General features: G+C 34.1%; 1 protein-coding gene across 4 annotated transcripts in view; it reads left to right on the top strand.

Moving 5' to 3' along the window:
* LOC118204141 (zinc finger protein basonuclin-2-like) overlaps positions 1-13,310 on the top strand; it is a 577,484-nt gene that overhangs the window by 311,199 nt on the left and 252,975 nt on the right. Inside the window, exon 1 of one of the 4 annotated variants that reach the window (XM_085816214.1) lies at positions 2,988-3,347. The exons of the other annotated variants lie outside the window; for them this stretch is intronic. The gene's annotated coding sequence lies outside the window, so the exon portion shown is untranslated. Of the gene's footprint in view, positions 1-2,987; positions 3,348-13,310 lie in introns of those variants that run through there. 4 annotated transcript variants of the gene reach the window in all.

Consider the following 13,310-nt stretch of genomic DNA (forward strand, 5'->3'; position numbering starts at 1 on the left):
TGACACGAAGCCACTGTGACGTGGAACTGCCCCACCAAGCACATCTTCCAGGGGGGAGGCTGGCCCCTCTTTGAGAAAGTGATTATATTGAGCAAGCTGCCATTATCCATCAAACTATTACCAAGGTGGCCAGGACTATTGTATGTAAATTGTCTTCGTGAGGCTAACTTCTCCTCCCAGTAGCAAGATGGATAATAAATATAGTTTTTTAATTTTCCTTTTAATGATTATTATTATCCCTCTAGCACCTGTTGTAAGGTATCTCGATACAGGAGGTCCAAGAATATTGATACAGAGAGCATCCGGGCATCCTTTGTACCTAGACCAATCGGATGCTCCAAATGGATGCACGGGACACCTGAGAGGAGGGTAGAGTGTTTGCACTGTTAGGTAAAAAGGGGCGCATTTTGGTACATTTTTTGACTGGGCAGTTTTTCACCTGTTCAATGAAATAGCTCTTGTTGAAAGGTGCGTCACGTAGGAGGTGCTTATGTGTGTGTTTGATTTGATTGGCCTGGAAGTAGGTAATTTTGAGGGTCACGTTTTTTAACACTAGAAAGGTTGTTGAGTTGATTTTTCCCTTCCTGTTTTTTTACTTTCATTTGATGAAGAAATCTTCGATTTATAAGGAATATTCTTTTACAAGTTAAAATAAAAGCGAAGAATTTCTAGAATCTAAACTAAGAGACAGCTAAATTTTTCGAAATATTTAACATTCCGTTGGGTTCCATGCATTTAAACTCTCAAATTATTGCATACCAGCGGCAGTACCCAATGCCAGTTAAGTTAGATTTAGAGTATTGTATCTAACAGCGGAGAGAACGATACTGTTGTAATCTTTCTCTAATAACGATGCAAAAAATACACGGTGTTTATAAAGTCCCGGACCCATTTTGATGTTTAATAACTCATAAAATAATGAAGATATAAACAAACTTATGGCATTTATTGATGGAATAACTTACATATTTTCCTTTTCAGGTTTGAATATCTTTACTTTTGTAAATATCGTCTGCGCGTATGGTTAATTTCAGATAATTTAATTTTCCAGTCTAAATATCTGTACTTTTCTAAATATCGTCTGCTTATTAATTGCATTTCTCTCTCTCTCTTTTTTTTTTTTTTTTTTTCAACTATTGCAATGTTATGTTTACTTTTGATGTGTTTGTTCTAGTACTTTTGTATGTGATGTTTTATTCGACCGGATATTAAGGAGAATGCATACACCACAACACATGCTTGCCGGTACCTGGCGTGAAATTGAATATCGACTTGATATTCTCCGTGCGACGAAGGGGGCACGCGTGAAAGTTCATTGACAAGGGTCAGGAAACTTTTTGAGCCTATCTAACCATTTATGTTATTAATTTTAATCTATCTTTATTATTTTATGAGTTATTAAACCTCAAAATGGGTCCGGGACTTTATAAACACCCTATATTTAACATTCCATTAGGTTCCATGCATTTAAACTCGCAAGTTATTACATACCAGCGGAAGTACCGGATGCCAGTTAAGTTAGATTCATAGTATTGTATCTAATAACAGACAGAACGATACCGTTGTAATCCTTCTCGAAGTCGAATAAATGTGGCAAACAATTGATCATAATTGATCAGAAATCAATAACGCGAACAAACAGACATTCTTCTTTACATATATAGGTTTTGCTAAACTTCTAAATTTTTGATGAACACACTCTACAGTTTGAAAGCGAGCAGTGGCAACACTTTTTGAAATAAAGCATTTTTATCTCCAACTCGCGAGACTGTTGCCACTCGGAAAAATGAGTGCGAAAATGAATGTTTTCAGAGTTTTTAATTAATACCTCGGCCGATTAAAGTCGTACGAAGATGAGAACAGTCGAAATGGCTTCCCGCGAATTTTTGCAATCCGGAATAATATATTTAATATTTGGCAATGCTATTTTTATTTCCTTGTAAAACTTAGAAATTTTTTACTAACAAATTCTACGGTTTTAAAGCGACGAGTGGCAACACTACTCGAAATGTAGCAGATTTTCATCTCTAGCGGTACGAGACCGTTGCCACACTGTTGGCCATTTTATTGTTACCTCCTATTAGGGGACAGACGATTAAACTCAGTTTGAAATATGAGCTTACGGAATTTGCCAGCAACGAAAGAAACTTTGTTAATATTTCTGCAAGACTATAGAATTTTGCTGAAAAGGGAACAAGGCGGAAATAAATGTGCTACCTCGATAGCCGCTGTTGTCAAGGATTGCGCGAAGTCGAATCTCCTCAATTTCTGATGTTTTTTAAGCAAAAACAGAGCGCTGTGCACTTCGGGAGAAGAACAGCGATTAAACAATTACATAAAGATTTGAAGAATGCAAGCGTTTTATTTTTGAACGTATTACGTAATCCTTATTTAATAATTCAAATTTATGCTTTAAATTGCTAAATTATGTTTTCTTTTCATGTGTTGGCAATGCTTATCGACTTACGATAGATATCGATAGTTTGGGAGTATTTCCAGTTAAAGACGCGCGAGAACCACCGAATTTGCATCCGATAAATAACTTACCATTTCATCTGTAAAATTCGCCAAATTTCGCCAAGGTGGTTGCGTTAATATGTAAGTACCCATAATAATAATATTTTATAATGATAATATTAAATTTAATTCATTTACCAAACATGTAAATCTATAATTGAGTTTACTGGTACCGTATATTTTTCGGCACTTATTTATTATAGCGGCTCCGAGATTGAATAGTCAATCGACCGAGATATCTCTCCAAAATCTGGCTGCGTGTTTTTATACACGTGATCATCACGTGATCGCATATTACCACAGGCTGCCTGTTCTTGTACCTCGTCACTTAATCGTTGTAGTAGCATATCGTATTCATTTCAAATTCGCATTGTTTATTTAAAAGTACAATCCCTTACATTTTTTTTTTTTTTTTTTTTTTTGTGTGTGTGTGTGTGTGTGTGTGTGAATATGACGTTACAAATCATTAATTTGCCAAGTAAGGACGTGGATGCCACATCATTTTGTCAAGAAAGAGGTCTTTTACCTGCTAAACGAGTATGCGAAAATCCCTACAGTATGAAACTTTTATATTAGGGACGAAACCATTTGAAGATGCAGTGTTAAAAATTGCAAGAAGAACATGGGTTTGCGTGTTGGAAATTGGTTCGGCGATTTCACAATATCGTTAGTCGCTGTTATTTAGATTTATGTACTTTCGGGCAGAGGAGTTGACGTCCGTGAAATGGTGTAACAAACAGTTTAATCTGTGTGAAAGTGCTGCAGTTGACTGGAACAATTACGTGCGATAAAATAATAATATTAAGGATAAAGATTCTTAGCAAGCGACTGTGAGTATTATTATTGTTATTACTATATATCGTGTTGTTTATTTTTACATTTGCGCTTCACGAGATTGGCAAAATTATAGCTGAGATCTTGATGCAAATCTAAAATTGCCAAACGTGGCTGAGGGCCGCTGTAGCAAAAAAGTAACCTGTTTTCTTTCATATGTTCTTCAGCACATAGCCCAGTGACCAAATGGCAAAAGTCGCTAAACACTGGTAGTTTGACCTCTGTTCAAATCCTTGTCAAAGGGCTTGCTGCATGACAGTTTTTGTGATTTTCCCTTGTGTGTAACATGAATACGTGTAAATTTCACTTAAAAATTCCTCCACAAAGGCTTTCTTTCCCACATGGATGATACCGTGTATGTGCAATTCTTAAAAACGCGGCAAGAAGTTTGCGATTCTGCACTTTCTCCCAATTTCGCACCTAATCTTCGTCATGATTAAGCACTTTTGTTCCATAAAAGTTCTAGCATAAGCGCAATTCGGCTAGCAGATTGTTCAGTAAAAACATTTTGAGTAAAAAAAAAAAAAAAAAAAAAATGGCGTATAAAAAAAAACTAGCAGGTTGTGTAGCAGGATTGGTCGCCAAATTTTCGCCAAAAAATCGCCAAGTTGCTATAATCCGAAGATTACCCGTGAAAATTACCAATGCATACAATTTTGGGTACTCAATACCACAGTATATAAAAGGGAACTGGATTCAGAAATGTATGTATGCACGTGCGTATGTATGTGCGTATATGTTTATACGCATTAATTTACCTTCATGTGCTTTGCCATAATCAACATTCCTCACAATAATTAGGCATAAAACATACTTCGCTATGTGTGGTTATATATGTGGAGTCCCTGTGAGCAGTTAATCTAAGCTTCTTAGTTACAAAGACATTTTTAATGAAACTGAACACACAGCAAATACACATACGGAATACAAATAGAATATTGCTGACGTCTTAAATTCAACTTTCGAATTTTAATTCTTGTTGCCAACTCTAAGAAAACATTCCTTATAAATTTACTATGATCAAATTATATATTACTCTGATTTTTATTGTTAAGCCAATTATTTAATTCTTTGTCTGTTCCTACAGTTATTTATGATTTAAAAATGATTCAAAATTTGGTATTCTGTCACCGGGAGCGTATTCAGAAATGGATGTACGTGTTCATGTATGCATGTTTATTAGTACGTATTCATATATGTGTGTATAAACATATACGCACATACATACGCACGTGCATACATACATTTCTGAATCCAGTTCCCTTTTATATACTGTGGTATTGAGTACCCAAAATTGTATGCATTGGTAATTTTCACGGGTAATCTTCGGATTATAGCAACTTGGCGATTTTTTGGCGAAAATTTGGCGACCAATCCTGCTACACAACCTGCTAGTTTTTTTTTATACGCCATTTTTTTTTTTTTTTTTTTTTTTTTACTCAAAATGTTTTTACTGAACAATCTGCTAGCCGAATTGCGCTTATGCTAGAACTTTTATGGAACAAAAGTGCTTAATCATGACGAAGATTAGGTGCGAAATTGGGAGAAAGTGCAGAATCGCAAACTTCTTGCCGCGTTTTTAAGAATTGCACATACACGGTATCATCCATGTACACGCCGACCTATTTTCACTTAAAAAAACATCTCAGAGTTGCACAAAAATGGCATTGCGCACACTCTTGACTTTATCCATGTACACTGCTAAAGTCCTAGCTAGTAACCTTTATCGCCAATGTCGCCAAACTACCAGTTACCGTATTCCAAAGATTAGCCATGTTCATTTATTGTTACGTCATTAGCGCTCACAAGCGGCCGAGCGGCTAAGTCGCTGAACACTGGTAGTTCGGTCCGTCGCTTCGAATCCTGCGAAAAGGCTGGCTCCATGGACGTTTTCTTGGTTTTCCTCGTGTGTAACATATATACGAGCTAGATGTGCCCATGTGTAACATATATCCCTTAGAAATGTGTAATTGTATATCCCTTAGAAAGGCCTCCTCGAAGACATCCCTCCCATTAGGTATATAGTCAAAGTCCAAGCTAGGATATAGGACCTTTTCTACACGTACAGTTTTAGAATGTTCTGGAAATATTTAAAGCGAACTGGATTGGCTGACGTCATTTCTTGGAAGCTCCGCCTTTCCAGAGGCTATAAAAAGACTCTCAAAAGGAATATCGGGGCTTTTTCTTAAATGTCACGATGCAGTAAACTTCACACAAAAAGTTATTAGGAATTCTTTTTATTTACTCCGGATATATGATTTTTGTAACTGCTATTTCTATTGAATAATAGTAAATCGATCCTGTTTTTTAAACTTATCGTCTGATTATTTAAGCTACAGGTAAAGCTGATACATCATATATACATATATATATATATATATATATATATAGAGAGAGAGAGAGAGAGAGAGATAGCCACTCTGTTACTCTGCTCCGTGAGTTCAGTTTTTTTATTCCTATATGTTGGTAAACTGTGCATTGCTTTAAAAATAATTGAATTATGTTGTTCTTATCTTCCGGTTAAGGTTTTTTGTCTTTAGTTAATCTGCAGGTAATAGTTGTAGAATTATCAACAATTTAAAAGTTGTTTAAGTGCGGCTAAGCCTAAATTTTTTACCGTAGCAGCCATTTTTGTTTACATTTGAAACTTAGCAGAATAGCGAGTTCAGTTAGTTTCGGCACATTTAGTGTCTTTTTGCCGAGTGAGACCAAAAGTAAACTTTCAGTTTTGTGTCCCAGAAATTCTGCCTTCTTACCCGCTGGCCGAATTACTTTTTTTTTTTTTTTATCGAGGAAACTCTAATTTTAATTGCAATTTTTTTAACTTTGTTTGGTGTTTTGTGTCTCTATATTTTTCAATTTTTAATGAAGGCATTTTGAGGTTTTATGCATTTTTGGTTTGCCCTAATCTCAATAAACCAAACAAGTCTTGTCACATCACAATAATTCTACAGTTTATAGACTCTAAACCAGGTTTTAAAATCCAGCAATGTAAGACTATTTTCATCATAACTTCGTCTGTAAAAAAATTTTAACCTTGCTCTGACGTACGATTTCCTTTAATTTATTTCATGGAACAAATGCACGTTTTCCTTCCTCCCCTTTCATCACACCCCCCTTTCCCTTTTCATCGAGAAAATTTTCATTTGCTTGAGGATGCATTATATGCAATTCGCTGATTCCTGAACGCCTTGATTACATAGATTAAGTCGCGAATGTCCGCCCTTCAGAAGTTGGCGACTTTTTCATCGCCAAACCACAAGGTTGTAATTATGAATGCTGTATTTATACAACATATGCCACGGGCTACCAGAGGAAAAGTGAGCTTTTCTGGGAGGTTTGAATGAAAGCGATTAGGTTGTCTTACAGGTTGATAATTATGGTTGCGTTCTGGATAATTATTGAGGTATTATTGGAAGGGGGAAAAAGGCAGCATCAGTGAAAGATAATTAATTGGGTATTAGCAGATGTGTTTCAAGTTAGGATTAATAGGTGATAATACCTGATACTTGGGTAGAAATTACGTCATAAATTTTAAGTGGTGCTTCAAGAAACAAATATAAATTTCCTTAATAATTAGATAAATAATTATCTTAATATTTATCATATTATATTAATGGTTGATGTCACTTTCCTCACTTATAAGTTGTAGTCATCTAAAGACTAGATGTCGAATATGACTCATCATGATATTCAAATACCCAAGTGTGATGAATTTTGGAAAACCGAATTTCAGGGTACAGAACTGTGTACGCGGTAATATTTACATTACCAAAAATTTCATTTACGTTTCTAATTTTTTAAAAAAAATTTAACATTAAAAGTTGTTTTATTTATATTTCTTCATAACATCCGACAACAAGTGTTATTTCTTACAAATTAGGCTGGTAAATAAATTACGTTTTTAGTTATCCTAATTTTTATCAACTGAAAAATTTCTAATTTATTTCTAAATATTATGCCTCGATTCGAAATAAAATAGAAGTAATTCCAAAATTTTAAAATAAAGTACAAATTGCTGTATAATTTTTTAAAACTCCTTCCAGTCATAACAATTTCTCAGCGTTTTTGATGTTTGTTTTTTTTTAATCCCTCTGCATTGAGAAAAAATTGTGCACAAACGAACACTGGAGATTTTAGAACTGGAATTCTTTTCGATAAAAGTTCACTTAGCAGTAAATGCTTACTTTTACGTATAATTTTTGATACTTAAACTGCGAGCGGTAGAAATTATTTTTTTTAATTATTAATATAAACTGCTGTTTTAGGTATTCTAAGAGTCTAAGATAAGTAGTTTACCCATTTTAATTTTAATTGAATTTATTCATTTATTTATCATTTTAGTTGCTTGCTTGTTTATGTAAGTGTTCTTTTCAACCGTTTGAGAGTATAAGATAAGTATTCTACCCATTTTAGTTGAAGTTATTCATTTGCTTATCAATTTAGTTGCGCCCACCAGTGGCCGAGCGGTAAAGTCGCTGAACACTGGTAGTTCGGTCCGAGGTTCGAATGCCGCGAACGGGCTGACTGCATGGGCGTTTTCGTGGTTTTCCCCATGTGTAACGTGTATACGAGCCAGTTTCCCTTAGAAAGTCCTCCACGAAGGCATCCCTCCCCTTAGGCAGATAGCCCTAGTGTGCTTTGCCATAATTAAATACACCACCACCAATTTAGTTGCTTGTTTGCTTAAGGGGCAAAATAACATTATTTAATTTCGATGAAAATTAGAACTGTAAAAAATCTAATTTTTAATTATACTTTTTAATTTATCATCGAATGTTTTTATAAAAGTGTATCTTTACATAAAAACGCGTTTTTCTCCGAATGTGATTTTTTTGTACTCTGCGTATCTTTTCTCAGGAACTATTGCTCACCTGTATGTAAATTTGTTATGATTTATTTATTATGTTTTCTGGTTTATTAAAATGAGCTTTTTATAATAAACTAAGGGAAAAAATTTACTTTCTTTGGGGGGGGGGGTGAGTGTGTGTGAAAAAAGTGCTCAATTTTACTATGCCTAATACAATGTTCTATAAATTACTCTAGAACTCAAAATTTTTCAAAAGCTCATTTTAGTGCAATCTGAAAGGTGTACTTTAATTACATAAAAAAATTCCGACATATATTTACAGCAGACTTTGAGGAGAAATACATTAAAAATGGCCAATTTAACATTGTCGGTAGAGGTTTCGATTTCCCTTAAGTAAGTGTTCTTTCAAGAGTTTGTTTGGCTGCCACAAGTGGTAAAGTCGCTGAACACTGGACTTGTTTGGACGCCATTTTGTTTTCACGAAGTAAAGGCATGTTTTTTTATTTTTTTTACTCAATATTTTTTTTTCCAACAATCTGCTGGAAAAAAAGAATAAGCGTGATTCGGGAATAATGCATAACTTTTGTTCCATAAGCGTTCTAGCATAAGCGTAATTCGGGGAGCCGAATTATGCTAGAACTTTTATGGAACAAAAGTGCTTAATCATGACGAAGATTAGGTGCGAAATTGGGAGAAAGTGCAGAATCGCAAACTGCTTGCCGCGTTTTTAAGAATTGCACATACGCGGTAACCATGTACACGCCGACCTATTTTCACTTAAAAAAACATTCCAGAATTGCACAAAAACGGCATTGCGCACACTCTTGACTTTTATCCATGTACACTGCTAAAGTCCTAGCTAGTAACCTTTATCGCCGTACCAAAATGTCGCCAAACTACCTGTTACCATATTCCAAAGATTAGCCCCGTATAGTTTTGCCATTATTCGCTTTGAAATCATTGAATTGGTTAATCAAAAATTCCTTGAAGTGTTTGAAAATCTGAAATCGATAATAAAAACAAATTTCAAATTCAAATTAGAGCTTACACATTCGGATATTCTATGGAAGATTACGTTAGTCAAATTTGAAAGCGTTGTTTTATCGCAGTGCGAGAAACATACATACATTTATGCAGATTCTTCATTATTCAATTTCTTTAAATATAACACAGGGCTCTAATATTGGGTGGCAACAGTTTGAAAAGTGAAACAACGCTTATCGTGAATCGACGCAAAATGGCAAAACGAAATTAATAGTCCTTCTGGGAAAATTGCCCCATTTGGACTAATACCTAAATTTAATTTTTCGATGACATTATAAAAGTTAGGCTTTTAAAGACCATATACATATTTCACATAGTTAACCACGATATTTACGAATTCCCGATAAATCTTGATAACTTGACCCTTTGATTTTCACCGGGCTTTAAACAGCTCCGATTGTTAAGGTAATCGAACAGTTTTCATTGTTTTCGGTTATACATTGCTTCCATTATTTATACTCCTTTTAGGTGCATGAGATTCGTATACAGAGTGGCCCTTGACATTTCTGTTCCTATATCTTCAAGTGAATAACCGACTCGTACAACTTTGGATGCTTAATCCAGGTTACAATCTATGAACGTTAACTATTAGCATGAAATATACCACGTCTGGAAGCCTGTAACTGACTGTACTATAACCACTCATAACCGAGTGATGAATAGAGAGGCTATCTCTCGGTGCTATAGCGCTGTACTGTATCCTGGAATTAGAACCGGCCTGTTGATCAAACCTCCGGAGTTCTATGAAGGGTGTAAATGAATCATACCTGGTGGTCCGACGCGGTGTGTGATTACAAAAGTCCGCCCAAAAGCGCATGCGCGAGTAAATGGTTCTCGAAGCTGTCTGTTTTCTGGGAGAAAGGTTCTGACCCGCGCTATGATTTATTTGGTAAGCTAAAACGTGCGAATATGCTTCCCCGAGGTTTAATTTTTTTCACGCGTGAAGATCGTGAGTGAAACTTAAATCGCGTTAATTGATTAGCGAGAGGTGACAGGAAAAAGATGGTGGGCGGAGAAAATCTGTTGCTAAAGTTGTGAGATGGTAATCTTTCCAAGAGGTCAAAAATATTCCCTCGTAATAAGAATATACTCTAAAAATATTTTGTCCAAAGTATTGCATAACAAAAAAGAAAAACAAAATCAGTATAATAGAAATAGACATAAAATTGTTCGCACGCAAAATAATAATAACGGTAAAAAAAAAGAAAATCTGAAGTGCGTTACCTTTATGAAATATTACGTTCTTCGTACTTAAACCACATAAAATCCAATTCAACTGCAATATCATAAAATATTTACAAACAGCATAGCTTTAGAATTTCCGATATACAGTTTCGCATGCTAAAGATATATATATTTTTTTTACAACGTTGCCATTACTTGCTTGCTTATAAGTTACATCAAATTAAAAAAACACAGCACAAGTATAGAAAAGTGAATGCTGAGCTTTTTTTTTTTTTTGCAAGCCACCACTGATCAAGCGGTAAAGTCGCTGAACACTGGTAGTTCGATCCGAGGCTCGAAGCCCGCAAGCAGCCTGGCTGTATGGGCATTTCCGTGATTTTCTTTTTGTGTAACGTGTATACGAGTAGTTTACCTTACGAAGCCCTCCACGAAGGCATCTTTTCTCTCAGGCAGATAGCCCTCAAGACTTTGCGCTCATCGCATACTTAAATCAATCTATTTTTACAAATTATAAATTATATATGAGAATATAGTTTACATTAGACAAAATTTAGCGTTACAAAAGTATGGTTGAAGAATATAAAAAAATAAATGCATAAATTGTAACATCTGCATGCTTTTCTCCAAAAAAGAGGTCGTTTGAATGTAGAAAAACTGAAACCTTACAATGAGCTAAATAAATTCAAACTGTTAATTAATATTTACTACAGAATATTTAATGGCATATATTTGCTAACAGTATTTTAAAATACATTTTCTACAAAAGTGCAGTTAATATTTACTACATAATTTTAAAATATTCATAATTAATTTTAAAATACTCTTGTGACACTTGTATTTATCATTACATTTTAATTATATATGATGCAGAATGTCTCAGTAGTGGAAACCGGTTGGATGCTTTAAACATTTTCTACTAGTTTTCATTACTTGAAACATTTTGCAAACTGTACCGAATTATACATATGCATTCGTATACATATGCACATTCGTATACATATGCACATTCGTATACATATGCACATACTCACGTGCGTACATACATAGATTTCTGAATCCGGTACCGATAACAGAACAGTATCGATACCCGTATTGTCTATCATATGAAAATTTCCTTGCTTTTCAATAAAGATATATGAAATGCTAAATTTTGAAAAAAAGACAAATTTAGTACCATGAAACACTAAATTATCTAAAATTCAAAATTATTTTCAACTAACAGAAGTACCCGATACCAGTCAAGTTACATTGAGAGTGATGTATCTAACGACAGAGAGAACGATACCACTGTAATCCTTGTCTAATTATTGATATTTGATGCAACAAAATCGAGTGAGAGTGTTTTCTTCTGTTATTATGATTATTTTTATTAAAATCCTGACATCATTAATATCCGCTAGCATATTTCACCAATATTCAATTTTAGTCGATTAAATGTAACAAAAAATAGATCACTGATCATAATTGATCAGAAATCAATAACGCAAACAAACATACAAACAGGCATTCTTCTTTATATATATAGATTTTGTAAAACTTACAAATTGTTGATTAACAAACTCTACGATTCGATCCGAAATAAAGCATTTTTATCTCCAACGCGCGACAGTGTTGCCACTCGGAAAATTGATTTCGAAAATAAGCGCTTTCAGAGTTTTTAATTAATATTTCGGATGATTAAATTTGTACGAAGATGGGAATCACCGAAATGGCTTCCTGCGAATTTTTGTAATCGGAAATAATGTATTTAATGTTTGGCAACACTATTTTTATTTCATCGTAAAACTTAGGAATTTTTGCTTAACAAACTCTACTATTTGAAAGTGAGCAGTGGCAACACGTCTCGAAATAAGGCAGATTTTTATCTCCAGCGTGTAAGACCGTTGCCACTCGAAGAAAATGACGTCGAAAAATGAGCGTTTTCAGAGTTTTTAATTAATATCTCTGATTCTAGCAATTTTTTTTTTAAGTGGACATTGATCTTTTCCAAGACCTGGAAACGAATTGTAGAAAGTTTGGTTACAGTTGATTTAGTACTGACAGAGTTAATCGCGAACAAACAAACACACATACAGGCATTCTTTATGCATATACAGTGTCTCACAAAAGTGATGGGACACTTTACAAAAGGAAACTGTAATAAAATAAATTTTAAAAAAATGTAAAAATGTTTTGTGGGTATGTTTCATACTTAAATTTAGTAACAATTATTATTACATAACATGCATTTTCTCAAAATATTAAAATATTAATTTAATAAAAATACAATTGTTTAGAACGGAGCAAAAAATGGCTCACATAAGTGATGGGACACCATTAGATACTACTACGTACTACAATAAAAATTTTCTTTGGGGCTTTTATTTTTACTCAAAAGCAATTGGCAATAATTTATAAAATCGTCTGCAGTATTTCTCCCCAGTTTGTTTTGGAATTTTTGTGTTTTTTAGCTCTGTGCAGCCATGAATGCTAAACGAAAAGAAACTTTGCCTGAAATTCGAAAATTAGTTATTAATTTGCACATTAAACGTGTAAAATCTATTAGAGAAACTGCCGAAAACAGTTAACTTGAGTCATTCAACAGTTTTCAACATTATTAAACGATATAAAAAGAATCATATGATTCAGGATAAAAGAAGACCTGGCCGACCATTAAATCTATCCAATGGAACAAAGCGAATTAATCGTTCGAAATATTAAAACAAAATCCATGAATGAGTGCTCCTAAAGTTGCTGCCTGATTTAAATGCATTATATGGAGTAATTGTTAATCCTGAGACTATTAGAAGACTATATTCGATCTGCTGGATATCACGGTAGAGCAGCCACGAAAAAATTCTTCGTAAGTGAAAAGAATAGAAAACTCAGATTGGTTTTTACAAAATCCAACATAAATAAGAATTCTGATTACTGGAATGAA

The sequence above is a fragment of the Stegodyphus dumicola genome, chromosome 4 (assembly GCF_044657685.1).
Source record: "Stegodyphus dumicola isolate Sdum_Otavi_A_Nest chromosome 4, ASM4465768v1".
In the NCBI taxonomy this organism is placed as follows: Eukaryota; Metazoa; Arthropoda; class Arachnida; order Araneae; family Eresidae; genus Stegodyphus; species Stegodyphus dumicola.